General features: G+C 35.7%; 1 long non-coding RNA gene across 1 annotated transcript; it reads left to right on the top strand.

Moving 5' to 3' along the window:
- Positions 1-5,781: 5,781 nt before the first annotated feature.
- LOC109150293 lies at positions 5,782-12,299 on the top strand. Its single transcript, XR_002049122.1, has 3 exons — positions 5,782-5,862; positions 11,359-11,458; positions 11,940-12,299. It is a non-coding gene; the product is annotated as an uncharacterized LOC109150293 (long non-coding RNA).
- The last annotated feature ends 437 nt before the right edge of the window (positions 12,300-12,736 follow it).

The following is a 12,736-nucleotide window of genomic DNA, read 5'->3' on the forward strand; positions in this document are numbered from 1 at the left end:
TGACCCAACAACTCAATATATAATTTTAACTGATTAAGGATGATGTGGCTACTCCCCAACTAATTAAAATTATAAGATCACTAGACATATATCATTGATCTTTATGTGATTTGAACTTTAGACACTTTTTAGTAAATTAAAGATGTTGTGGCTACTCTTTAATTGATCTAGAAATTGTAATCACTTGGCAAAAGGGAATTTAAAGCCTAACAAACAAATTAAATCAACATATGATAGACATTTATTAGGTATACTCCTAGGAAAGTTGGTCGAGACGAAGCTCGGTTAAATATCAACTCCTTAGAAAGAGTAGCGTCGTAAGGGGACTAGTAGCAACAAGACTTTTAAGCCAGAGCCATAGAACTAGTATTCATCCCCAAGAAATTTCCCTAAGTCATGTGTTCTCATGTTTGAAGTAAAACCGTTTGGGAGATCTATAAAATTGTAGATTCACCTATGGATAAGGCTTTAAATCAATGAACTAAATTAACGGACTAAACGTGCTTAAATTCAGGCACTACCACAATTAATTTTATGCATAAAGTTCAACTTAATAAGGAACTAAATCCATTCTCAAACTATACTTTCTAAAGGCATAATAAATCGCATAATCTAAAAATAAAATATTATGCTGAGAACATATATTCATAAAATTAAATAATAAACTCATATGTTCCAAATAAATTGCATAACTGAAAACAATGTTAACATGAGCAATAACCTCAAGTATACAATTAATATTCAAAACTATTATGACTTCTAACCAAAAGAAATCCAAAATTTGAATAATAATAATATAATAGATATATACTTTGAAAGGTTAAAGACTATAAGCCCACGTGAAAATGTTTTAATTGCATAAAATCAAATTTGTGAGAAATAGGCTAAAGTCACAAATATCAAGCCATAGTATATGTTTTATTCGTAAATAAAAATCTCATAAATCCTAATTGCATAATAAACTTAATATTATGCACTTAATGTGATTAAAAGTATAAAACAATCTAAAGAGTATGAAAAACACCAAATGTGTATTCAATTATTCATACTTAACTAAATGTGGGCAATAACATCTAAAATCATAATTCAAACACTAAATAAATTATTGGATAGATGTACAACGTAGAAAACATGTTTTTCCAAAATTTTGAATTGATTCAAAAATCACTCTCCAAAACGCAATTAATAGTATTATTAATGGCATAAAATTGCAAATAAACCAGAAAAGCACAAATATCCATAATAATATTATTATGTTAATTTGGAGACTAAATATGAAAAAACAACAGTTAAAATTGTTAACCTTTAAAACATTTTCGGATAAAATTATTAAAATATTTAATTTAATAAAACTTAAAGTCCGAAAAGTAAATGTCACATAAATCAATTTGGAAACAATTCATGACTTAATACCATAAAAATAATGTTATCATCAATTAAAATATTAATAGTAATAAAGAGCATTATAATCACCATTAACATTTTAATAATGACAAACATGGTAATACATATCTTAATGTTTCAATTTTCTTAAAGAAAAAATGTGACTAGTTCAAAACAGTTAACAGTTATAACAACTATAACAGTAGTTACCAATAATAATAAAATGTAAACTGCAATTAACGATTTGTGTACCTTAGTGATGCAAACCGCATCTATCCATAGCACTAACATCGATAGCAAAGAAAGCTTTCAAAATATCTCATCTTCGCGGAGAGTTTAGTTGACTCGTCAATGCTAGTAACCTTAATGAATCGCCCAATGGTATGTAACAGTTTATTGGTAACACTCAATTACCATTATTAATAGTAATGAAAAAAATGAAGTGACATGGGTAATCTTACCAATGTACCAAATATAGTAGATTACCATTAATTAATAATTATTATGAAAGGTAATAAATGAGATTAGCCCCTAAACTTAATAACAGTAATTAATAATGCAAATTAGTAATAATTACAATAAATGCAAAACTGTAATTAAGGGATGCCAAATACTAATCTCAATTTACCACATAATAATCAACCATGACTATAATGAGTCATAAGGAGACTGAAATTAAGGTATAACCAAATTACCAATGTAAAGTCAATATATCAACTATGTACATTGCTTGCCATAAAAAATACTTGAGATTATTGTTAAGGCCCTAAAAACTATTAATAGATTAAAAACATAATCAATTTAAATAATAGTTATAATTCTTAATGGTCAAACCAATAATTATAATTCTTAATGGCTTCATATGATAATTGTAATCCTTAAATACTTAATGGTCCGTGAACCTTAATGACCCAAGTTAATTATAACATAAATGTTTTTTTTTTTTTCTGGTGTCAACCACGCATTGTGGTCCGAGTCTTACAGAAGCTAGCCCAAAGGAAATTGTCACTTATGGGAGTCGAACTCGAGTTATCCCAAAATTCTCCACCACAAAGAGAGCTCATTTACCACTTAAGCTACCCTGTTGGGTTATTATAACATGAATGATAAATGTTCTAATATGGAAATAGATCCAAACATTATATTATCACCAACAATAAATACCGTTAACAAAATACGGTAGTTAGTAATACTTGAACCTTAATAAACATGTTATAATGTGCTACAATTATTATTAAAATATCAATCAAATAATAGCAAGATCCATACTGACCAAGATAGGTCCTAAATAGCTTGTTCAAAATAGGTTTTAAAGTCCCAAGTAAAAAAAAAATAGGACTAAAATATGCTCAAAATTAAATGAGAAACCAAACAAGTCATCTTAATAGGCTATAATGTTCAAAATTAGCCCAAGGATCCAAAATTGAATGATATTTAATATAAAAGCTATGAGTTAACAATATGCTATATATCCAACCTTAATATATGCTTTTCTAAATGTACAATTATAATAAAATAATTTAAAAATATACAAAGCATATTTGGATTTTTGCAAATTAATATATTATTAACTCATAAATCCTAAATAAATTGCAATAATTAGGCAATTTAATATGCACATCAATATTAAATTAATATTCAAGTAACAAATTTAATACTTAATATTTGTTCAAAATTGAATAATAATTTAATTGTAAATTTAATGTCAAAATTAAGAGAAAATTAGAGGGCATTAATATCTCTCAATTTAAAAATTTTAATGCCAAAATTAAAAGAAAAACTAAATGGCATTATTATTTCAAAAACAAGCAATTACCATTAATTTACTATTTGTCATAAAAATAATATACAATATTAAATTAGCTAATATTAATATGGCAAAAACTTAATATAATTACCATTTACCATAATTTAATAAGTAATATTAAATAAGACAAATAAATATATGGTAAATAAAAGGATAATTTGCAGCTGCCCTTTAATAGGGAATGTATCGTCTCCTTCGTCTTCTTCCATGCATCGCCGGAAAATCAGACAAGAAGCAGCAGCAGCCGCCTGAAGAAGGGGAGATGCAGCGACGTCACCGGAGAGTCCAGCTCGCCTCCGCCGGCTCTCCTCGTCGCAGGTCCAGGTCCGCCAACGCCTCCGTCGCGACGCCGCCACGTCGCCGGAAGTCCGTGCACCGCCTTCGCCATTTGTCTTCGCCGCGACACCTCGCTGCTCGTCGCCGCCCGCCGTCGTGCTCGCCCTTAATTGCGTCGCTAGGAGTAACGGCTACCTAAAGGAAGCAGTGGCGACGGTACAACATCGCTGCAACTCCAGTTTCACCAACGCCTTCGTCGCGACGCCGCCAGTCCGCCGATGCCCTGGTTCACCAACGCCGCCGTCGTCCGCCACTCCTCGTCTCCTTCTTGTGGCAAGGTCGACGGGGTGACCATGTGGCTCCTCAACGGCGTCACTACGGCGTTCTTAGCGTCACTGGAGCGGTTCTCCTGTATCCGCATCACCATTGATCACGAGGACAACGCCTGACTTCGCCCACGTGAAGCTCGCCGTCGATGGAGATCGCTGGAAAATCTGAAACACCGGCAATCATTTGGGGTCGACTTGCGACGGAAAACAAAGACCAAAACGGATAAAAAAAAAGAGAGATCCCGGCGATGGTTAGTTCCCAAAAAATAACAATTTCTATATCCTAAAGGAAATTAATTATTCTTAATGCACATAATTAAATTCCAAGCTGAACAAAATTTTGAAAAACAGCATATACTAAAAATCAATGTATATGACAATAGTTTTCGATAAAAAACTGATTTCGTATTCAATAATACAACTAGGCATGCAGAGATTTTTAAGGCTCTGATACAAAATGTTAGAAAATAATAAGGCTAACGTAAATTAAAGTAACGACTAACCTGACTCGTAGTAGCGGAAGCTTCAGGATCATCTGAATATTCCTTGTCATAGTTGTTAGTGTTGCCGCTGGGATGGTAAACCTGCAGAGTGTTCACTACAAGAAAAATCGCGACGAAAACTATTTTGTCGCAATATAGCGACGGAATAGTTTCCGTTGCAAATTAACAACGGAATTTGCACCAAAAAGTAATTCCGTCGCGATTTTTGGCGTAAAGAGAAAATAAAACTCGCGAAATCTTGGCGGTAAAATATTTATGACGGAATTTGCGACGAATGTAAGTTACGTCGTCTATTTAGTGACGGAAAAGTGACATATTTACTTTTCGTTGCGAAAGAAAGAAACGTTTTGAAATGAATAAATATTGCGACGGAATTAACGGCGGAATTTATTCCGTTGCAAATTTTTTTTTTTTTAAAAAAAAACTTTTATTTCCCTTTATCCTCAAACGACATCGATTATTTATTTATTTATTTATTTATTTTTGTAAAAGACTTAAAACGGCCTATTGAGACACATACTTGAAATTTTATTTCACTCTATCGTCTTAGCCCTCGCTCCTTTCCCCTCAGGAAAGCCTAGGGTGTTTGGTTGAAGGGAATTTAAATTCTCTTCCCACTTAATTCTCACATAATTCCAAAGGCCACAAAATTCTCTTGTTTAGTTGAAAGGAATTGTAATTTAATGTAATTGTAATTCCTTCATTTTTCATGGAATTAAAATCTCATGTCCCCTTGGGATTTTAGGAAGAAAAAAAGATAGTGATGAGTCAAAATTACCCCTTCCATTTTTAACCTAAAATTAATGTTTGACAATAACAATGGACATTTTGGACTTTATATTACTTATTCCTTTTCAATTCCCATTTATACCAAACATTGGAATTGAAATTCCCAGTAATTCTATTCATGTAAACCAAACACTGGAATTTAAATTCCCAGTAATTCATCTCCCATGGAATCGCAATTCCTTTCCCACGTAATTCCCCCTCTACAACCAAACATATTGCTAACCTCACTCTCTGGCATCTCCGTTCTGCCTCTCCCTCCCGCTCTCAGTCTCAGCCTCGCCGGAATCGGAGTCGCTATGCTCGTGTTCTTAGTTCTCAAGCAGTTCTCGCCGCTCGTCTTCTCAGTTCTCAAGCCTCGCTTCGCCGCTCGTCTTCTAAATCTTCTCAGTTCTCACGCAGTGAAGCAAGCCTCCCTCGTCTTCTCAGTTCTCAGGCCTCGCCGAAGCCCGGAGTTGCCGGTCGCCGCTCCTCTTCGCCTGAGTCACGCCCTCACATCTCTGAGTCTCTGAGACACTGCTTGCTCGCGGTTCGCCCTCAACGCCTCAAATCAAAAGCTTTCATTCTTTCAAAGGGAAGTTGCATACATACTAATTTGATAATTTTTAATTTGTTATTTGAGTAATTGTTTAATTGTTCACTTTGATTTATATATTAAAAAAAAAAAATCGCACGAATTTTATTTTTATAAAAAAATGCAGAACTTGCTGCTTGTTGTGTGTTTCTCCAGAGTCCAGGCTCCAAAATTTCAAGACTCTAAGTATTCATAGTCTCCCAGGTAATTTTTATAATGCTATTTGTTCCAGTATACACTACAATTTCCAGACTAAAACTAATTGTTAGTTTGCATATCATAGTATAAAATTGTGTGTTGTGTATATCTGCTGATTTTTTTCCTTGAATTTAATTAATTTAATTAATTAATTTTTTTGTGTGTTGTGTTGTGTTCTGTTGTCTAAGATTTTGTTTTGTACATCCAGAAAGTGATAGGGATCAAAATAGAATGAAATACACATTACAAAACAGTAATTCTTGGTGTAAAGACATCACAATCTAATTCTGAAATACTAGTTTAAATACTAGTTTTATTATTTGTGCTTTAATTAAAAAAAATAGAGGTTTAATAATGATGAAATAATAGACCCGAACCAGTCCAATTAATTTATATAGTTCAATTCAGATATTTTAATTCGGTCCAAAGACATCACAATCTAATTCTGAAACCTCATTTAAACATGTTAGTGATATATGTCTGTAAACTGTCAAGTGAGTGTGTGACTGGAGCCTTAGGCTGCGGGGTGCGGCGGTGGCCTAAATAGATTTGTGGTGATATACTTGTGTATTAGTTTTGTATAATTGTATTAGTGTATATTTGTGGTTAATGGTAGTAGCTGTTACTATATCTTATCAAGGGTGTGTTTGGTTGGTGGGTTTTGCACATAGGAATGGGTATGAAAGTGATTGTTGTTGTTTGGTTGATAGGTTTTTAGAACACTACTATGGGTTTCAAATACCCATCAATTTAAAAACCCATACCCAAATAAAATAAGGGTTTCATTCCCTTATTCATTCTCAAGCACTACTATTAGTAACCATTCCCATTCCACCCTACTACCAAACATGTTAAATACTTCCACCAAAACCCATTACCATTACCAAGTATTTGATACCCATTCCGATTCCGATGCCTATGTGCGAACCAAACACACCCCAAGTTTTTTTTTTATCAATGTTGTTCTTTTATTTTTCAAGTAATCTGTGTCTCTTTAGAATTTAAATCCTCTGTATTCTTGTGAATGTGTTATGTTAGTGTTCTTGGTAATGTTCTCATGTTTTCATTTCTGAGTATGATAATAGTTCTCATTCTGTTGATTGCTAATGATCTTTTCTGGGGTGCATGTGTGGGACCTGTGCTGGATACAGATTCACTTCCCCATATTAGGACTCTATGTATATGAGTCTGTTTAGAACTTCTTATCCTTGTCATACTGTGACTCTCTACTTCTTATCATTGTCACACTGTGACTCTCTACTCTATATATTCACATCATCTGATCTCATTGTAATCAAGTTCAGAAAATATAATACAATCAGTTCTCATCTGGTATCAGTTAGCTAGGGTTTTGTGATTCATAAAATTAAGAAGATGCAGCGCTACGATGGCAACCTTAATTACCGTGGAGGTCAGCAACGTGGCTTCGATGATCCGTGTCAAATCTGTAAAGGTTTCGGCCATACAGGAGTCAATTGTTTTTGGCGCTATGATGATCCGTGTCAAATTTGTAAACGTTTTGGTCACACGGGAGCCAATTGTTTTTGGCGCTATGATGATCCGTGTCAAATTTGTAAACGTTTTGGTCACACGGGAGCCAATTGTTTTTGGCGCTATAATGATCCATGTCAAATTTGCAAAAGTTTCGGCCACACGGGAGTCAACTGTTTTCGGCGATATTCAGGGGCTCCGGGTTCTCAGGCTAATTTGGTGTTTCAGAATGGTTTAGTTGCTAAAACCTCGTCAAATTCTCATACTTGGGTTCCGGACACTGGAGCCACAAATCATGCAACTCCGAACATCGCTGCCCTTTCTACATCAGAGAAGTACACTGGTAATGACACTTTACGTGTCGGTGACGGTATGGGTTTATCTATTAGTCATGTTGGTCATGCCTCTTTTAATACCCCTTCTAGATCATTTACATTGTCTAATATACTTCACGTTCCGCATTTGTCTAATTCTTTATTATCTGTTCAGAAGTTTGCATCCGATAATAAAGTCTTTTTTTGAGTTTCACCCCTCCTTTTTTTGTTGTAAAAGATATCAATACCAAGGAAATACTTCTTCGGGGCAATAGTTCGGGGGGACTATACACACTTTCATTACCTAGTTCGTCTCCGTCAGCGTTTATTTCCGCTCGCGCCTCGGCTTCCACTTGGCACAATCGTCTAGGTCATCCTCATAACCGTGTTCTTAGCCATATACTTCGTTCTTGTTTGGTTAGTGGGTCTCGTGATAATATTCGTTGTCATAATTCTTTATGCAATGCGTGTCAATTAGGCAAATCTGCCCGTTTTCCCCTCCCCCGTGTTGCTTCCTCTAGTTCTCAAGTCCTAGATCTTATTTACACAGACATTTGGGGTCCTGCGCCCACTTTATCTACTTCTGGCTTCCGTTATTTTGTGATCTTTGTGGATGACTATTCCCGTTATACATGGTTCTTTCCTATGAAATTAAAGTCTGATCTTTATGTCATCTTTGATAAATTTCGTACTCTTGTTGAACGGTTCTTTAATTGCAAAATAAAGGCCATTCAGTCTGATTTAGGTGCTGAGTACAAAAAGTTGCATTCTTTGTTTGTTCAATTAGGAATTCAACATAGACAATCCTGTGCCTATACACATGAACAGAATGGTCGTGTTGAACGAAAACATCGTCACATTGTTGAAACTGGTCTGGCTCTTCTCGCTCATGCCTCTGTTCCTTTGAAATTTTGGGATTTTGCCTTTGAGACTGCTGTCTATTTAATTAACAGAATGCCATCTTCTGTATTAAATAACTCCAGTCCTCATCTCCTGTTACATAAATCCCCTCCTTCCTATCTTATTCTCCGTGTCTTTGGGTGTTTATGCTACCCTCATCTTCGACCATATAATCGTCATAAGATGTCATACAGGTCTTCTCCATGTGTCTTCCTAGGTTATCCTGAGTCCTTTAGGGGGTACAGATGCATGGACTTACATACTAATAAGATTTACACATGCAGGCATGTCAGATTTGATGAAGAAGTTTTCCCCTTTGCTACTAAAACTTCTTTGCAGGATCTATCTACTCCGTTTTCTGGACCTTGGGCGGAATCTGTTCTCAGTCACAGCACACCTATTCCTGCCGTGTCCAATGATGAGCTGCCAGAACCGCCACTACCTGCTTCATTCGAACCAGCCGTGGATCCTGGACAGGCTGCCTCGTCGGGTGATCCTGTAGAGCCTGTTGCTCGCCGGCGAGGCCGTCCACGTGGGCGGTCCATCAGGCCCAATGTCCGTACTCACTCTATGGCCACTCGCAGCAACGTAGATGCTCATCTTTTTGCTCTAGCAGCTCAAGTGCATCCCACGGAACCCACATGTTACTCTCAAGCTGTCAAATATCCTGAGTGGCGTGAAGCCATGAACCAAGAATTCAATGCTCTCCTGCATAACCACACATGGTCTCTAGTTCCACCCACTGCAGGTATGAATATTATTGGCTGTAAATGGGTGTTTCGTACGAAGAGAAAGGCTGATGGTGCTATTGAAAGGCATAAAGCCAGGCTGGTTGCGAAAGGTTTTAATCAGGTTCCAGGTCAGGACTTCTTCGACACTTTTAGTCCAGTGGTAAAGCCTACGACTGTAAGACTCCTTCTATCTCTAGCTTTATCATCTGGGTGGTCTATCAAACAGCTAGATGTTCATAATGCTTTTCTGAATGGTAATCTGGCTGAAACAGTTTATATGAAGCAACCCCCTGGTTATATTGATGCTAACTTCCCGAATCATGTTTGTTTGTTAAAAAGATCTCTGTATGGGTTAAAACAAGCTCCCAGAGCTTGGTTTAATCGACTACATACGTTCTTACTATCGGTTGGCTTTCAAGCATCCAAGACAGATGTCTCTCTGTTCTATTACTCTAAAGACTCTGCTTTGATTTATCTATTAGTGTACGTGGATGACATTCTTGTAATGGGAAATGATCAAGGTATTATGTCTCAGCTCTTGTCCAAACTGTCTGCTACATTCAAAATCAGAGATCTTGGTGAACCAAATTTTTTTCTGGGTATTGAAACAGTTAAGAGTGACAATGGGATTATTTTATCTCAACAACGGTATATGAATGATATTTTAAAACGGGCTGGAATGTCTGAATGCAAACCCCTTTCTACACCTATCTCTGTCTCGAAAACTGTCCCCTTCAATTCAGATCTATATGATGATCCCACACAGTACATGAGTCTAGCTGGAGCACTGCAATATCTCACTGTCACACGACCTGACCTATCCTTTGCAGTTAATCAGTTATGCCAGCATATGCATGCCCCCACCATATCACACTGGGAGCAGCTCAAACGGGTACTTAGGTATGTTAAGGGAACAGTTGATCATGGTTTACGCATACGACGGTGCTCATTTAGAGACATTCATGCTTTCTCTGATTCTGATTGGGCTGGTTGTCTTGACGATCGAAAATCCACGAGTGGTTTTGCTGTTTTCTTGGGGAGTAATCTTATATCATGGGTTTGCAAGAAACAGAGAACTGTTGCCAGGTCATCCACTGAGGCTGAATACAAAGCTCTTGCAGATGTTTGTGCTGAGGTTCTATGGATTATGTCATTATTGCGTGAGATACAGATTCCGGGTATTTCCATTCCAAAATTATGGTGTGATAATCTAGGAGCTACATATATGAGTGCCAATCCAATCTTTCATGCGCGCACCAAGCATGTGGAGATTGATTATCATTTTGTTCGTGATCGAGTAGCTTCGGGCGATATCCAAGTCAACTTCATCTCCACAAAGGATCAACTTGCTGATATCTTCACCAAAGCTCTGCCTGGACCTAGATTTTCTTCCTTAAGGGACAAGCTACAGGTTACTAGTATACACTGTGCTTGAGGGGGAGTATTAGGACTCTATGTATATGAGTCTGTTTAGAACTTCTTATCCTTGTCACACTGTGACTCTCTACTTCTTATCATTGTCACACTGTGACTCTCTACTCTATATATTCACATCATCTGATCTCATTGTAATCAAGTTCAGAAAATATAATACAATCAGTTCTCATCCCCCAGTGTGTGCCCTTGTTTGCATATCTTTTTCTTGTTAATTTTAAGTTAAGCATAATTTTGGTTTTGCTTTATGTTTTTGATAAACATTTCAGTAGAACTTTGCTAAGTCTGCATGTGTTGGATAATTTGTTTTCCTTTTTCCTCTAAAGTTACCTTTGTGTTGCCTGGTTTATTGTGATCTCTGCATTCTTGGATGGCCAATATAGACGCCACCAGTGATATAAAATTGTACATCTATACAATTTTTTGGCATCAACTGCTGATGAGCCTGTGTTACTTTGTATTCTATAAATGAAATGACATACATTTTTCTCTATGTAGTTTTAATATGATGATCTAAAACTACGAACACCAGAAGATTAGGCTATGTGCAAGTTGTTGTTTATTAAGTACTTGAAATGAATTCATTATAATATTTGTATTTGCAATTTAAACTTCACGGTTGTTCTTATCAGATGGTATGTCTGTGTCAAAGCTCCGATAGGTGAGGAACATAACCGATATGGGAATTCACTGATGATTTTTGCTGAAGGAGTGGATTGTTCTCAGCTTTTGGTAGTTTAGTAAACAACTCAGTGCTCTTTTTTTTTTTTTTTTTTTTTTTTTTTTTTGTTTTGGAGTTCAATATTTGTTGTCTTGTTAAATGCATGAACCTCTCAAGTCAGTTTCCTTATGTGTATTCATGTTCTATTTTCCAATAAGCTGAATGGTGTATAATGACATGCAGATTGAAGTCAATATCCACAAGTTTTTTGAATGGTATAGGAATGGTACAACTGATATATAGGAATGCCAGTATATAAAACAGATAATTTCATAAATAGTTGTTCCTTTCTTTTTTCTATATAAAATAAAATGCTTTGTAAAACTAGTATAGCTAGGGACTCTGCTTGAATTAGCATTGACCTTAGGTACTACAGCTTGATCTTGCTGCAGACCTGTTTTATATGTTTGAACAGTGCATGCAATGCAATTTGTATATAGATTTTGACCCTGTTAGGTTTGACTCATTAAATTGTACTTAAATTTGTTCTAGGTGAATGTCTTGACACATACTCAAGGAATGACATACATAGCCTAATATTCTTGATTTAGTATAATTGGTTCTCAAACGCCCATCAGGCAGCTCTCCATCCCTTCCTGAATACACTGATGCAGTAAGCATGTGGGTGAGTTAGATAGTTTCCCTCTGCCATTGAATTTGATGCTATTGATGGCAGGAGAGCTGATCATCATCACCTCCATCCCAACCTAATTGATCTTAATGTGGATTGTAATTTGTGAAAACTATTATATTGTTGTGGATTGATAATGTATTATTACTTTAACTTAACGTTGATTGATAATGTTTTAGAATTATATTATAATTTAGAATTAATAGTGTTTTAGTATGTCATTGTAGTTTTATATTAACATTTTAAAAGCTCACATTACTATATAAAAATAATAATTTTAAATAAATAATATTTGTTGCGCTAAATGTGACGGAAAACAATTTTATCGTTTTATTATGTCACGGAATTTGCATGGAAAACAAACATAGCGACGGAATATTTATTTCCAAATTAGCGACGAAATTAGTGGCGAAAATATTTCCGTTGCAAAAATTGCGACGGAAAAAGTTCCGTTGCCAAATTTTGCGACGGAACTATTTCGTCGTCTTTTAAAATATGGCAAGGCGATGGAATAAATTCCGTTGCCATTTCGTCGCAAAACGTGATTCGCGATGGAATTTTTCCGTCGCGATTCGTGATTTTTCTTATAGTGATTTTGTCTACCACTTTTCTCCCGAATACCTGATGGTACGTGTATCCTGTATCCTGTATCCTGAAC

This window comes from Ipomoea nil, unplaced genomic scaffold, assembly GCF_001879475.1.
Source record: "Ipomoea nil cultivar Tokyo-kokei standard unplaced genomic scaffold, Asagao_1.1 scaffold2269, whole genome shotgun sequence".
In the NCBI taxonomy this organism is placed as follows: Eukaryota; Viridiplantae; Streptophyta; class Magnoliopsida; order Solanales; family Convolvulaceae; genus Ipomoea; species Ipomoea nil.